Source organism: Callorhinus ursinus, unplaced genomic scaffold, assembly GCF_003265705.2.
Source record: "Callorhinus ursinus isolate GAN/ISIS: 27379988/994484 unplaced genomic scaffold, GSC_fseal_2.0 scaffold83, whole genome shotgun sequence".
Classification (NCBI taxonomy): domain Eukaryota; kingdom Metazoa; phylum Chordata; class Mammalia; order Carnivora; family Otariidae; genus Callorhinus; species Callorhinus ursinus.
This window is the reverse complement of record NW_027397145.1, coordinates 2,006,927-2,020,791: the sequence shown is the minus strand read 5'-3', so window position 1 is coordinate 2,020,791 and position 13,865 is coordinate 2,006,927. Positions and strand designations below refer to the sequence as shown.

Below are 13,865 nucleotides of genomic sequence, written 5' to 3'. Positions count from 1 at the left end.
TGAGCTTCCCTGAGATTAGTTTTTCCTATTTTCTAAGAACCCACCATACAGCTGTATGTATGGCAGCTCTTAATAAATAATGGAGGCATGAATGGCACGCTCTCGTTGAGAACTCTTTTCTGCCCTCTGGGACTCCTTCTGTGAAATGGAGAGTCCTCCCATATGAACAGAAAGGGGCTCCAAAATGGGAGATGGGCAGTGGATGGATTCCTGCTCTCCAGGGCAAGGCCAGGGATGCTCCCTGATGACTTCCTCTATTTAAGTAATCCAAATCCAGAAGTAGGAATGGATGGGGAACTAAACAGGATAGCCTCCATAACCCAAGGCCTAATCGCTGCAGACTGCCCGGAGGGAAAGCAGCTTCCTAGCTTGTTCTTTATGCAATCCTGAAGTGAGGGCAGTCGGAGGTGCTTGGGTTCTTAGCCGTGGAGTAGGTGGCAGTCTGTTCTTCATTGGGAATCCAGAGGTGTCTGGCAAGTTTCTCAGCCACAGGCCTCCCTGGAGCCCAGAGTTCTTTGAAGGGAAGAAAAGGTTCTAGGAACAAGGAAGCTGATGCTCTTGATGAGAAAGTCAGAAGGGAAGAAAATGAGACTAACAAGGTCTGAAGACAACTATCTGTGACTGAAGAGAATGTTAATGACTCTGCTTGGAAGCTTCAAAGTCTAAGCTGGATAGAATGGCACACAGATGCCTCTGCTGTCACCTACAGAATACTTACCAAGGACTGAGACTTACCAACAGTCACAGACTGACTTTCCCAGGACAGGAAGCAGCGCCTGCAGAGACCTAGAAAATAAGCTGTTGGGAAATTAGCCCATCAAGGCTCAGCCCATCAGGGTTTAACTTTTCTGCATCAGTCCATTGATGGGGTTCTGGAAGAACTTAGGTACAAGGGAAATGGCTCTTCTGGAAGGAATCTGGCTAACAGTTGTCTCTTTTCCCTGTTTACAAAGTGGTAGCTGCTATGGACTGAATTGTGTCCCCCTGAAATTCAGATGATTAAAGCCCTAACCCCCAATGTGATGGTATTTGGAGAAAGGCCTGTGGGAGATATTTAGGTTTAGATGAGGTTATGAGGCTGGGACACTCATGATGGAAATAGTGCCCTTATAAGAGGAGACACCAGAGGGCTTGCCTTGTGAGCACACAGCAAGAAGGTGGCCACGTGCAAGCTGGGGAAGAAAGCCCTTGTAAGAACTCAGCCACTCTGGTACCCTGACATCAGACTTCCAGCCTCCAGAACTGTGAGAAAATAAATTTAAGCCACCCAGTCCATGGTAATTTGTTATGTCAGCCAGAGCTGATTAATACAGTAGCCCTAGTGGGCTGTTGGTATCTTGCCCAAATCCCCTTTACCACGTCAATGTATCCATGTCTCCAGCTGCTATATTGGGTTCCAGTAGGTCACAGAAAATTGCTCTTGGTGGATAGGAGACCCCATCTGTAGCCCCTATAGCTTTCAGCCAAAGAGGTAGGAAGTCCAGCCTCTTTACATCAAGGAAGGATCAATTCTTTGGTGCTATTCATGCTCCTGAGCTCCCCTGTTGGATCAGGCTGAGGCCAAACCCAAAGCTGCAGCTATATTCTTCTTTCCTGCCATCTCCTGCTTCCTTCATTTTCTTTCTCCTGAGGGCACACCTCGATATATCATATGACCTGAATCCTGTCTCAGACTCTGCTTCCAACTTAAGACAGCACCTCTCCCAAGTGGTAGAGTACTGAGTAACCCAAATGACTGTGAGGATAGTGATAATGATTAATGCCCCATGATTATGAGCACTGGGAACAACACCCCCTATTCCTCTGTCCAAAAAGTCTAGATGAATAAAGGTCCACGAGAGAGGATGAGGATGTGTTCTAGCAATCAATAGACAGCTTCTTCAACAGGCGTCTGGCAGACGGTGGAGCCTTCCTTGCCAGAGAGGGTTTAAATAGCCTTGTTAACATACAACCACAGGCTGAGGTTCCATGGGTTTAACCAATTATGGAAGTATCTTGACTGCAGGAACCCTTGAGCCGTGACTAGACAGCGTGGTCAGTTGGGCAGGTCCGTGCTCTGTTTGGGAGCAAGCCAGCCTCCGCACCCCCTGCCCCGGGCAGGGTCCCGAATTGTCTGAGAGGAGAAAGTCAGCACCTGCCCGGGGAACTGCCTACTGTGATGGGGGGGGCTTCAGGCGCTCAGGTCCTGCTATGTTCTGCTCGATCTGTTGGCTTCTTCATGTTGCTGTTTTTGTGCTTAGGAGATTCTTTTTCACTCTTTTGGTAATAGGTCTCTTTGGTTCCCTCTTTCTTCCTTTTCTGCTCCCTACTTTCTTCTCTGAGTCCAGGCTTCATCATCAGAGCCTGTGAGATGTGGAACTGGCTCTATCTTGGGAGGATGAGGGTGGATTCTTACATTCTTCCAAGGAAGCCTCTGTGAGACAACTCCTTAACTGCTTCTGGTTACCTCTTAGAGCTTAACCTCCTTCACAGTGATGGTGAGGATAGAAAGGGACAGAGTAGGCAAAGGAGCAGAGAACTCTCTCTGACATGTCACTGGGTCCTGGCATGCCGCTGACATATCTTGGCCCATCTTTGTTGATAGTGGCCACAGGAAAACATGAGAGTAAATCCTCCAGATACTCTCAGTGATTTAGGAACATGCCTCAAATATTTAGTTGACTCACTCTTTTTATTTATTTATTTGACAGAGAGAGAGAGAGAGAGCACACAAGCAGGGAGAGCAGCAGGCGGAGGGAGAGCGAAAAACAGGCTCCCCGTGGAGCAGGGAGCCCAACGGGGGGCTCGATCCCAGGACCCTGGGATCATGACCTGAGCCGAAGGCAGACGCTTAACTCACTGAGCTACCCATGTGCCCCTTGACTCACTATTTTTAGAATGAGAGTGGTTCCTGGGGGCACCTGTGTGGCTCAGTCGGTGGGGCGGCTTTGACAGAGATGTCAAATAAATAAATAAACAAACAAAATCTTTTTTAAAGATTTTATTTGTTTATTTGTCAGAGAAAGAGAGTACAAGCAGGGGGAGTGGCAGGCAGAGGGAGAGGGAGAAGCAGCCTCCCCACTGAGCAAGGAGCCCGATGCGGGGCTCGATCCCAGGATCCTGGGATCATGACCTGAGCCAAAGGCAGACGCTTAACCGACTGAGCCACCCAGGTGTCCGCCCCAAAGAAACCTTTAAGATTCATTTATTTATTTTTGGGAGACAGAAAGCATGAGCACGTGTGTGCATTTGGGCACAAGAAGTGGGGGTGGTGCGGCAGAGGGAGAAGCAGACTCCCCGCTGAGCAGGGAACCAGAGATGTGGGACTCCATCCCAGGACCCTAGGTTATGACCTGAGCCGAAGACAGGTGCTTAACCGAATGAGCCACCCAGGCACCCAAAAAATGAAAACAAAAACTTTAGGGGCGTCTGGGTGGCTCAGTTGGTTAAGCGACTGCCTTCGGCTCAGGTCGTGATCCTGGAGTCCGGGGATCGAGTCCCACATCGGGCTCCCCGCTCAGCGGGGAGTCTGCTTCTCCCTCTGACCCTCCCCTCTCTTGTGCTCTCTCTTTCATTCTCTCTCTCAAATAAATAAATAAAATCTTTAAAAAAAAAGAAAAAGAAAACAAAAACTTTAGAATGAGAGTGGTTCCTGATTCTTGTTCTTAAGAGATCTGGGATCTTGTGTTTAGATCTGGAGGTGAAAAGGGGAATTTTGGACAACTCTTACCCATTTCCATAACTTTTCTCCTAATATATTTTGTGGGGGGGAATAAAACTGAGGTAGTTTAAGGACCTTATATCAGACCACTGAAAGGCAACTGTTTTCTTCCCAACCATCTTCAGTGAAGAGTTGACTTGCTTCAGGAAAACTAAATCCATGAATTCAAATGGTGCATCAAGGTGTAGACTACTTCCTGGGGCGCCTGGGTGGCTCAGTTGGTTAAGCGTCTGCCTTCGGCTCAGGTCATGATCCCAGGGTCCTGGGATTGAGCCCACATCGGGCTCCCTGCTCAGCGGGGAGCCTGCTTCTCCTTCTCCTTCTGCCTGCCTCTCTGCCCTACTTGTGCTCTCTCTATCTCTCTGTCAAATAAATAAATAAAATATATTTTTAAAAAAAGGTGTAGACTACTTTCATCATTTAGCTTTGCTTGCTGCTGCATTGCTTCATTCTTAGGCAGGCTCTCTATGCATGGCAGCCAGATGGCCACCAATAGCCCCAAACCAGTAGAACCCACCATTCCAGAGGAAGAAAGCATGTATCTTTTCCCATTGCTCCTGCAAAAACACAGAGAAAACTGTGATTGGTGTGGTTTGAGTCATATGTCCTTCTCTGAACCAGTTGCTGTAAAGTAATGTAATGGGCTATAAGTCTGGCTTGTATCCTTACCCCTGAAGTTGTAGGGAGCATCTTGTCCTTCCAGAACCATGTAGTCTTAGAATAACTAGGGAATGGGAGAAACTGATTCCCTAAGGATGTGTCCATTACAGTGTGCATTGTCTATTCTCCTCGTTAACTTTAGAGTACATCTAGCTCATTCAAATGAAATTTCTTACAAAACACAGATTATAGGTTCAGCAGTTAATTGTGAATGGCACTTTCTAGACCCAGGTGTGAAGAAAGGCAAGCTCAGCTCAAGAAAGGCTCAAATCAGTCTAGCTGCTTTGAGGAGCCTCTGGTCACACTGTCCAGGGAATCAGATGGGGATGTCAGAGAACCACAAGGAAGAGGCAATCTTGCCATGAATCCAAGTGCTATGCCAGGAGGAGCAGCCTGGCACATGGTGGTACTGAGTTAATATTTGTGGAATGGATGCTCTGAGAATTGTAGGCCAAGGATAAAGCTGGGAGAAGCAGGAAGAACCAAGAGCTGAAGCAGACTCCTGTGGGAAGCAAGAGTTCCACCCTTGACCAAGTTGTGTTCCCATAATTTGCCAGATTGTACATAGCTGATATTCTAGGATTTTCCCCTACTCTAATTAAAGTTGTTTTGTTGGGGCTCCTGGGTGGCTCAGTCGTTGGGCGTCTGCCTTCGGCTCAGGTCATGATCCCAGGGTCGTGGGATCGAGCCCCGCATCAGGCTCCCTGCTCTGAGGGAAGCCTGCTTCTCCCTCTCCCACTCCCCCTGCTTGTGTTCCCTCTCTCACTGTCTCTCTCTGTCACATAAATATATAAAATCTTAAAAAAAAATAAAGTTGTTTTGTTGTCTTTACTCTAAACAACTGGTAAAATGTATGACTTTCTAATAACTCAAGATGGAAGACAAGGCAGGTACCAGGTAGCAATGACAGTGGGTGCTGGTCTCAGGTCCAAAGTCTTCAGAAACAGGCAGTGTTTTCTTGAGAGTGGCTTTTAGGCTTTTTGATGTTGTAGTAAATTGTCACAATTGTAGACAAAGGTCAAAGAAAGGTTCCACAGTTGGGGCTTTTTAAGCAACATTTTCTTGGATATGAGTGGACTTTGGGAGATGTGTGCTGACTTACCCCCTGCTCTCCGTCCTCCCTCCCACATCTCCATGCACTACTTTTGTGGCTGGTAGACAGGAAGGCATGAGGGTGTAGTCCAGGGAAATGTGTGGGCTCTCAGACTGGGAGTTGGCATTCAGTGACCTGGCTGAGGCACAATGTGGAAATTAAAAGATAAAAACCTGAGATATGTGATGGGGGCTATAGTTTAGAATAAATGTGTTCAGGCCTTCTGCCCAGTCAGCCTAACATTCTGGCAGCTGCTGCATTTAATAGACGACTCCATTAACACCTCCTTGTATGGAGGGAGAGAGAGAAAGGGAGAGTTGAGTGTGTATGTGTGTTGGGAGAAATGTAAAAAGCTCGGAGCCTTCCTCCAGGTCCCTTGGGGGAACTTTGTATGGTTGCCTTATGGCTTTGACAGCTGTCAAAGCCATCATGGGCTTTGACAGCTGAGGTGGAGCTGGGAAGGGTAGTAATTGGGGCAGGGTAGAATGAGGGCTCACACCACTTACCTTCGCATCCCCACAGCACAGGGAGGATGAGAAGGAATCTATCCTCCTCCCCCCCTACTGTAATGAAGAGGTCCTGGAATTAAGAGGATGAAAACATGAGAGATTTGGGGGTGGGTGCCCTCTGAGAGATTCTGTGATAAAGCTGGTAGATGAAGAAAAGTGAGGGCAGAGATGAAATGAGTCCCAGGTTTCAGAAGCTGGTTCCTGAGTGAGAAGAAAATGATTCCCACTGTAGGAGGAGAGGAGGGACAGATCTAAAAAGGAAAACAAAGGAAGCAGAAAGCCGCCTTCTCCCCGAGGGTGCTTAGGTTGGCCTCTCTGGAGGCTAGAGAAGGGTGAGATGCCTCTTACCGTGGCTAAGGAATGAGACGCAGACTCTATCAGATCACCGAGGTGTCTGACTTCCTGAGTCCCTGGTATACAGAGCACAAAGAGTAGTAACAAGAAACCACGTTTCCACGGAGCGATTTTCAGCCTTAGGATCTTCCCACTCCAGCCTTTTAGCTTCTGTCAGACCACATCAGGGCAGAATATTAAACCCAACCATATCACAGCTGCTGGAGATTTCCCCAGAGGAGAGTGTGCGATAAGAGGGAGCAGAGCAGCTCTGATCCAAGACTCTGCTTCCGGCATCCCTGAATGCCATCACCAGCTCACCCGCTCTCAAAAGTCATTTCCAGAGCCAGAGCTAGGTATTTCGGGGTGCTGCCTACCCACAAATCCACAGAACCGAGTGTGACCTGCCCAGAGACAAATTGTCTGTCAGATCAGAGCCGGGCTTCTGGAGTATGTGAGCCTGACCTTGAGTCCTGGATTGGGGTGGAGGCCAGATTAGAGAGTAAAGTGAACAGGCCCCTAGCTTAGAGGTCAAAAGTGCTGGGGACAGGGCCTGATTCTACTCCACGTAGCTATGTGAGCTTGGGCTATTATTTCACTTTTTTAAACTTTAGTTTTTTTTGTAATCTCTAAAATGGGAATAGTAATACTTCTTCAAAGACTGTTATCAAAATCAAGTAATGTGCATAAAAGCACTTTGTAAAATGCTGTATTGGTGGAAGGAATTATTTCCCCATTCCTTCATTCTGCCTTCCAAATCCAAAGGCCTCTCCTTGGAATGTGTGAAAGTTTTTGAGTTCAAGGTAAGCCCTGGAAAGATACGTGTGTGGTGAGGGCAAGGAGAGGTGAAGGGAGGGTAAAAGATGCAGTGGTGTCTCCTGAGTAATGGAGGATGTGACATGAGATTCTTACCCATACAGTAAGAGTCTATAAACACCTATTGAGTTGGTGCCTGGGGCATAATAAGAAATACATATTTGATCGTTGTCCCCATTTCCTGACAAAAGCTCCTAAAACCCTTATAATTTCCTGACTGATGGGGGTGATACCAGCATCTTTTGTTTCTGACAAAAGAGTTTCTAAATCCATTTGGATTTTCAGGGTGACCGGAGCCTCCTTTGTTCTAATGAGGCAATTCTTGGTGGGACTTTAGATAGCTTCAGGATGGCGCTGGTCACCAGAAGGACTAAGCCTTAATTAGAGGCCTAGAACTTTGTTTTTGTGGGGTTTTTTTTGTTTGTTTTTTAAGATTTTATTTTACTTATTTGAGAAAGAGCACGAGCATGGGGAGGGGCAGAGGTTGAGAGAGAAGCAGGGTCCTCACTGAGCAGAGAGCCCGATGCAGGGCTTAACCCCAGGACCCCGGGATCATGAGCTGAGCAGAAGGCAGACGCTTAACCGACTGAGCCACCCAGGCGCCCAGAAGCCTAGAACTTTCATCCCACTCCACCCACCCTCTGAAGAGGGGAGAGGGACTGGAGATTGAGTAAATAATCAATCATGCCTATGTGGTGAGACCTCCATAAAAGTTCCTAAATGACAATGTTCAGAGAGCTTCCACTTCAGTGAATACATCCATAGTGCCAGGAGGGTGAGGGACCCCAAATCCATGGAGACAGAAGCCTCTGTGCTCAGGACCCTTCGGACCTCACCCTGTATACCTCTTCATCGGCCTGTTCATTATATCCTTTATAATGTCCTTTATAAATAAACCAGTGAATGTAAGTAAAGTGTTTCCATTAGTTCTGTGAGCTGTTCTAGCAAATTATTGCATCTGGAGTGGAAGTTGTAAGAACCCACAACTTATAACTGGTTGGTCAGAAGTAGAGGTAGCCAGGGATTTGTGATTGGCATTTGAAGTGGGGGCAGTCTTAGGAGACTGAGTCCTTAACCTGTGAGATCTGAGGCTAACTCCAGGTAGTGTCAGAATTGAATGAAGTTGTAGGACACCAGCTGGTGTCCAAAGAGTTGGAGAACTGGTTGTTGTTGTAAGGAAAAACCCTGCTCATTTGATGTTGGAAATGTTCCGTAGGTAGAAACAGATCTTAGTAATAATACTCCAGCCACTGGCTTGAAATACCTGAGGGCCCGATGCTTCTCTGATAAAGAAAGGGCACAAACAGGGACCCGGGAAGATGAGCATCTTGGAATGGAGAGGGAGGGGCAGATGGTGGACCGATCGCTTGCTGTGATCTTCAAGCCCAGCTACCTACCCTGGTTCTTCTATGATCTTGTCCGCTTTCACTCCCCTGTTCATCATATAGCCCCATGTTCTATTCCTGCGTTCCCAGAGAGAGAATTTGACCCCCTCACTTATTTGTACCAGGCCTTGCTAGGTTGCCTCACTTCAGAGCTATGGTTGGAGGCTTGGGCTCTCATCATAGAATATTTGGCTGTGTAAGATTAAAAAAAAAAAAAAGCACCGCACATTGAGGGATTACTCTGCATCAACCACAGTGCTACATGCTCTTCAGGGCTTATCTCACTAATATAATTCTCCAAACAACCCCACTGAAGTTGGTTCTATTTTCCCCATTGTGTAGATAAGGAAACTGCCGCACAGAGAGGCTGGGTAACTATTAAGCGGTAGAGCTGGTATTTGAATCCAGGCCGACTGGCCTCACAGCCACGGCTTGTAAGCAGCTTCCTGCTTCCGAAGGGGGGCAGTAGGTGAAGTGACTCCTCTCAGCAAGGGTGGTGGGCGTGCGGGCAGTGTGCTCCACATGTATAGTCCACAAGTGTCCTGCTGGAGGCAAGGCAAACAGATTTGATTCTAGAGTCTTCTGCGAGTGCTCCTTTAGGAGCTGCAAATGGGTGCGGCATGAAGAGGGCTCTATTGCCATTTAAGTTGATAAACATGGGGTGGAAGAGGAGGCATGTGGCTCCCTTGAGATACTACAGTAAAGAAACAGCTTTGCCCTTGGTTGAATCTGGAGTCTCCCGACATTATCCGAGCAGAGAACTCCATAGTTTCCTTTGCAGGATGCCTAGACTATACCGTGGACCATTGTTCCAGGACTACTGGGTTAGAAAATGCTCTCCTGGACTTTGCCTCCCCCCCACTACCACTGAGCCGCCTTGAAGTTACGGCAGCACTCAGGATGGCAGCTGAGATTTCTGCAGAGAGCAGAGTGCTCAGTGGCCAGTGTGTTCGGATGGCAACCACATGATGCCAATTAACCAAGGTCAGGCAGCTGCTGGTCTTCCCAGGCAGCGCGAAGAAGCCGTCCAGCAGCGCTGGGAGGTCTATTTCTTGCTTGCATTTCCCCTGTCACTGCTCCTGTCTAGACCCTTCACATGTCAAGTCTGGACTGTCAAAACAGCCTCCTGGCCAGTCTCCCTGCCAGCTGGCTCTCGCCTAAGGTCCACCCTGAACACCTGGCCAGATACGTCTTCCTAAAATGCTGCATCGAGCTTGCCCCTCTCCTTTCCCAAATGTTTAGTTCAGCTTTTGAGACTCTCCTGCATGGCCCTGGCCTTCCTTCCTTGTTCTCTTCTCATGCCCTACCTTCTAGAGGAAGCATAAGCATTCCGGAGCCCCTCTGTGCTCTGTGTGTGCTGCTTCCTCCAGCCAGTGCTGGAAAGGCACCCGCCCACCTCCCCTGTTTGCTTTTGTCGGAATTTTGTGTTCTCATTCATTCATTTTTCCATTCAAAAAACACGTATTTTGAGCTTCCTGAATGCCAGGCCCTATGCTAGGATAAGACACAGTTCTTGATCTCAAGGAGCTAATAATAACAACAGATAAATACATGCAGGGTAATGGGTGCTATGGTAGAGTGATGCTCAGGCTTTCATGGGCAGCGCCACCTATCCCTGCCTGGGGCACAGGAGGCAAGTCAAGGTAGGCTTCCTGGAGAAAGGGTGAAACGGTGAGAAGGTGTTAGTCACTTGAGGGCATGTGGTGTGGCAGGAACCGGCCAAGAAAGTGTTGCGTGCCTGGATCTCTGCTGCAGGGCAAACCAGATTTGTTCAACTGAACCTCCCTGTCCGCAGGGAGAATCTCAGGCTGATCCTGTTGACCTGGGGAAGACAGGTGCCGGGACAGCACTTGCACTCATCACGGTGGTGGGATCTGGGACTAGGAGGAGGAAAAGAGCACAGTGACTGGTATATTCTCTGCCTCCTATGGGTTAGTGACCTCCTCCAGCTCCCAGGTCTCCTCTAAGAAATGAACGCCCCTGGAGCAGTTTGGTTGCCAGGGGCAACCCCGGAAGTCGGCCTCATTCCAAAGGCAGTCACTGAAGCCCCTTGCCCCAGGCCTCAGAGCCTGACTCTGGTAGACAACAGGTAGGTAGTTCGTCTCAACCAGTGCCCTCTGGGAAGTGGTAGGCATAGGCCAAGGGCTCAGGTGGGGCTGAGCGAAGGGTGTGCAGGATAGCCCTTCCAGCCACTCAGCAGGATCCTGAGAAAAGACTCACAAAAGAGTACCTGACATTTTAATCCACACAAATACTTAATATGAGTAACATAACCTGTTTTTCTGAGACATGGCCTAATTTACTTCAGGCCTCGGGCTTAGTAACTTGCCATTGACAACCTGAAGGTCTGATGCGTGTGTGTAGGTCTGCAGTGCTAACAAGATTGTAGAAGTGGTGAATTTCTCTTGCTCAGTGTTCCTATTCTGTTGAGGTTGTCTTCCAATAAGTTCTCCTTTTCCCGAGCTAGGACTTGTGATCTGGGAATAGGGGGCCTATCTAGGGGAGAAGGCAGAGCCTGTAGGCTCCTGTGAAGAGAGAGAGTGCACGCCCGCCGGCCTGGTACAACTGACACGTAATGCAGTTTAGCTAGGCTCCCTGCTTCTTTCTCTGGTTCCTGCTCTTCCTGCATGAATTTCCTGCTGCTCTCTCCACAATAAAGAGAGCCTAGGTTATTAAACTCAAAGCACCTTTCAGTTTCTGTTCTATGACTTGGGCAGTGTATTTAATCATCCCGAGCCTCAGTTTCCTCAGCTGTAAAATGGAAACAGTAACACCTGCCCTACCCAATCACAGGGTTATTGTAAATATTAAATGAAGTGATTTATTAGAAAGTGTTTTGTAAACTATAAGTAGCAATAATAAGAAAGAGGAAAAGGAAGCTGCAGCTGCTTCTAGTTATTGAGCATTACTATACCGATTGCTGGCTCTTTATTCGCATTATCTTCTTTTAATCAAGATATAATTATTTTTATTCATATCTTCTCTGTCCCTCCTTTTTAAAAATTTCATTTATTGACATAATCTCTAGACCCAGCGTGGGGCTCGAACTCACGACCCCAAGATCAATCACAGGCTCTTCCAGCTAAACGAGCCAGGCACCCCATATCCTCTCCATCCTTTAAGACTCAGCTCTCAATTCATCTTCCCGTGAGTTTCTTTGACAGCTCTTGTTCACGTTGGTTTCTAGCTTCTCTGAACTAGTAAGCACCATCTAGGTTAACCTACCATTATTTCTCAAGTTTAAATTCTCTTTTCCCAGCTGGATTATAAACTCCTTCAGCATAGGGACTAGCTGCTCTACCTCACTTGCTTTTCCTAAGATACCAAAACACATGGCAGGTGCTCTAGAAAACCTGAGATTGAAACTTTATGGCCATGTAACTGTTGCATAAGTTGAAAATTCTGTACATTTTGCAAAGCAAAGCTTTGGGTGAAAAGTTATTACTCTCTGTCTTTGCCACCAGGAAAGGACCCATCTGCTCAATTCAGATTGATAATCATCATCTTTACAAAACCTTACCAAGCTCCTGGACTGAGAATTCTGATGGCAGGACCTGCTTTTAGAGACACTATCATGTTAGCCCCCACACCCTCTTCCATACCCCTGTCCTGCTCCATACCTTTCTCCATGCTCATATAAATGTGTGCAGCAGATACAGATGAATTCTATTATTAAAAGACAGGGTGGCCCCCTTTTAAGACTCAAGGGGATGCAAAGAAGGCTAGAGTTAGATGTTAGGAGTGACTTCGCTCTCACCCCATTGTGGAAACTCAGGAGCAGGGGTATAAGAACACTAAAGAGTCCTTAGAAGGAGAATCTTCCTGCTTCCTAATTTCTCTCCAGCTTATCTCCAGTCACTGCCCTCTGGCCCAGTGTGCTCCAGACACATTAGCCTCCTTTCTCACCGTTGGACCTGCCTGGTCCATTCTAGCATCAGGGCCTTTGTGTTAGCTATTCCAAAACCCTGGAAGCTGCTGTTCTGAGATCTTCGCCTGGCTGCCACCTTCATATCATTTGAGTCTTAGCCTAAATTATAAGTCTTTCCTGATCTCCCAATTTAAAATAGCTTCCTCGGGGTGAAAATATAGACTATACACATGTATTTGCTTTTTATATGAAAAATTCCTCTGGAAGGATGCACAAGAAATTAACATTTGTTGTTTATAGGGAGGGAAACTGGAGAGCTAGGAAACAGAGCTGGTAGAGAGGCTTCTCTGCATATCCTTTTCTATTTTTTGTTTAAATTTAGACTCATTGAATACATTATCTATTCAGAAATTAATTTAAAAATACAAAGAAAAAGAGAGAAAATAAAGTAGGCCCCTGCTGAGTATTCTTTATTTACTTTATAAATTTTATTTACAAAACTGGAAGTGGGCCATAGTTTGCTGATCCAATCCCTGCTCTATAATATCCTCTTATTTGATATTCGTCCTAGCACTGGTTATCGCTTTACTTGTTTCTTATCTGCCTTCTCCCACTAGAATGCAAGTGCAATGAAAGCACAGTGCTTTTCTGTCTTTTACCAGCATATCCCTTCACAGAACAGTTTCTGATTCATAGTAGGTGCTCAATAAATACTTGTTGACTAACCGAGTAGTTGAATGAATCATGTTTGTCTGGGCTGAAGGGAAAAGCACGCCTATTTGGAAGGAGATAAAATGAGATAAGCTTGGGATGACTGGGTGGCTCAGTTGATTAAGCGTCCCACTCTTGATTTTGGCTCAGGTGATGATCTCAGGGTTATGAGATCAAGTCCCACATTGGGCTCTGTGCTGGGCGTGGAGCCTGCTTAAGATTCTCTTTCTTGGGTGCCTGGGTGGCTCAGTCGGTTGAGCGACTGCCTTCGGCTCGGGTCGTGATCCTGGAGTCCCGGGATCAAGTCCCACATCGGGCTCCCTGCTCGGCGGGGAGTCTGCTTCTCCCTCTGACCCTCCACCCCTCTTGTGCTCTCTCTCTCTCTCTCAAATAAATAAATAAAATGTTTTTTTTTTTTTAAAGATTTTATTTATTTGAGAGAGAGAGAATGAGAGATAGAGAGCACGAGAGGGAAGAGGGTCAGAGGGAGAAGCAGACTCCCCGCTGAGCAGGGAGCCCGATGTGGGACTCGATCCCGGGACTCCAGGATCATGACCTGAGCCGAAGGCAGTCGCTTAACCAGCTGAGCCACCCAGGCGCCCTAAATAAATAAAATGTTTAAAAAATAAATAAATAAAAATAAACTTAAAAAAAAAAAGATTCTCTTTCTTGGGGCACCTGGGTGGCTCAGTCGTTAAGCGTCTGACTTCGGCTCAGGTCATGATCCCAGGGTCCTGGGATCAAGTCCCACATCGGGCTCCCTGCTCGGCGGGAAGCCTGCTTCTCCCTC

The 13,865-nt window shown here is 47.2% G+C and overlaps 1 protein-coding gene across 1 annotated transcript in view; it reads left to right on the top strand.

Annotated features, from left to right (window-relative positions):
- CTNNA1 (catenin alpha 1) overlaps positions 1 to 13,865 on the top strand; it is a 317,040-nt gene that overhangs the window by 15,126 nt on the left and 288,049 nt on the right. The window lies entirely within an intron of this gene.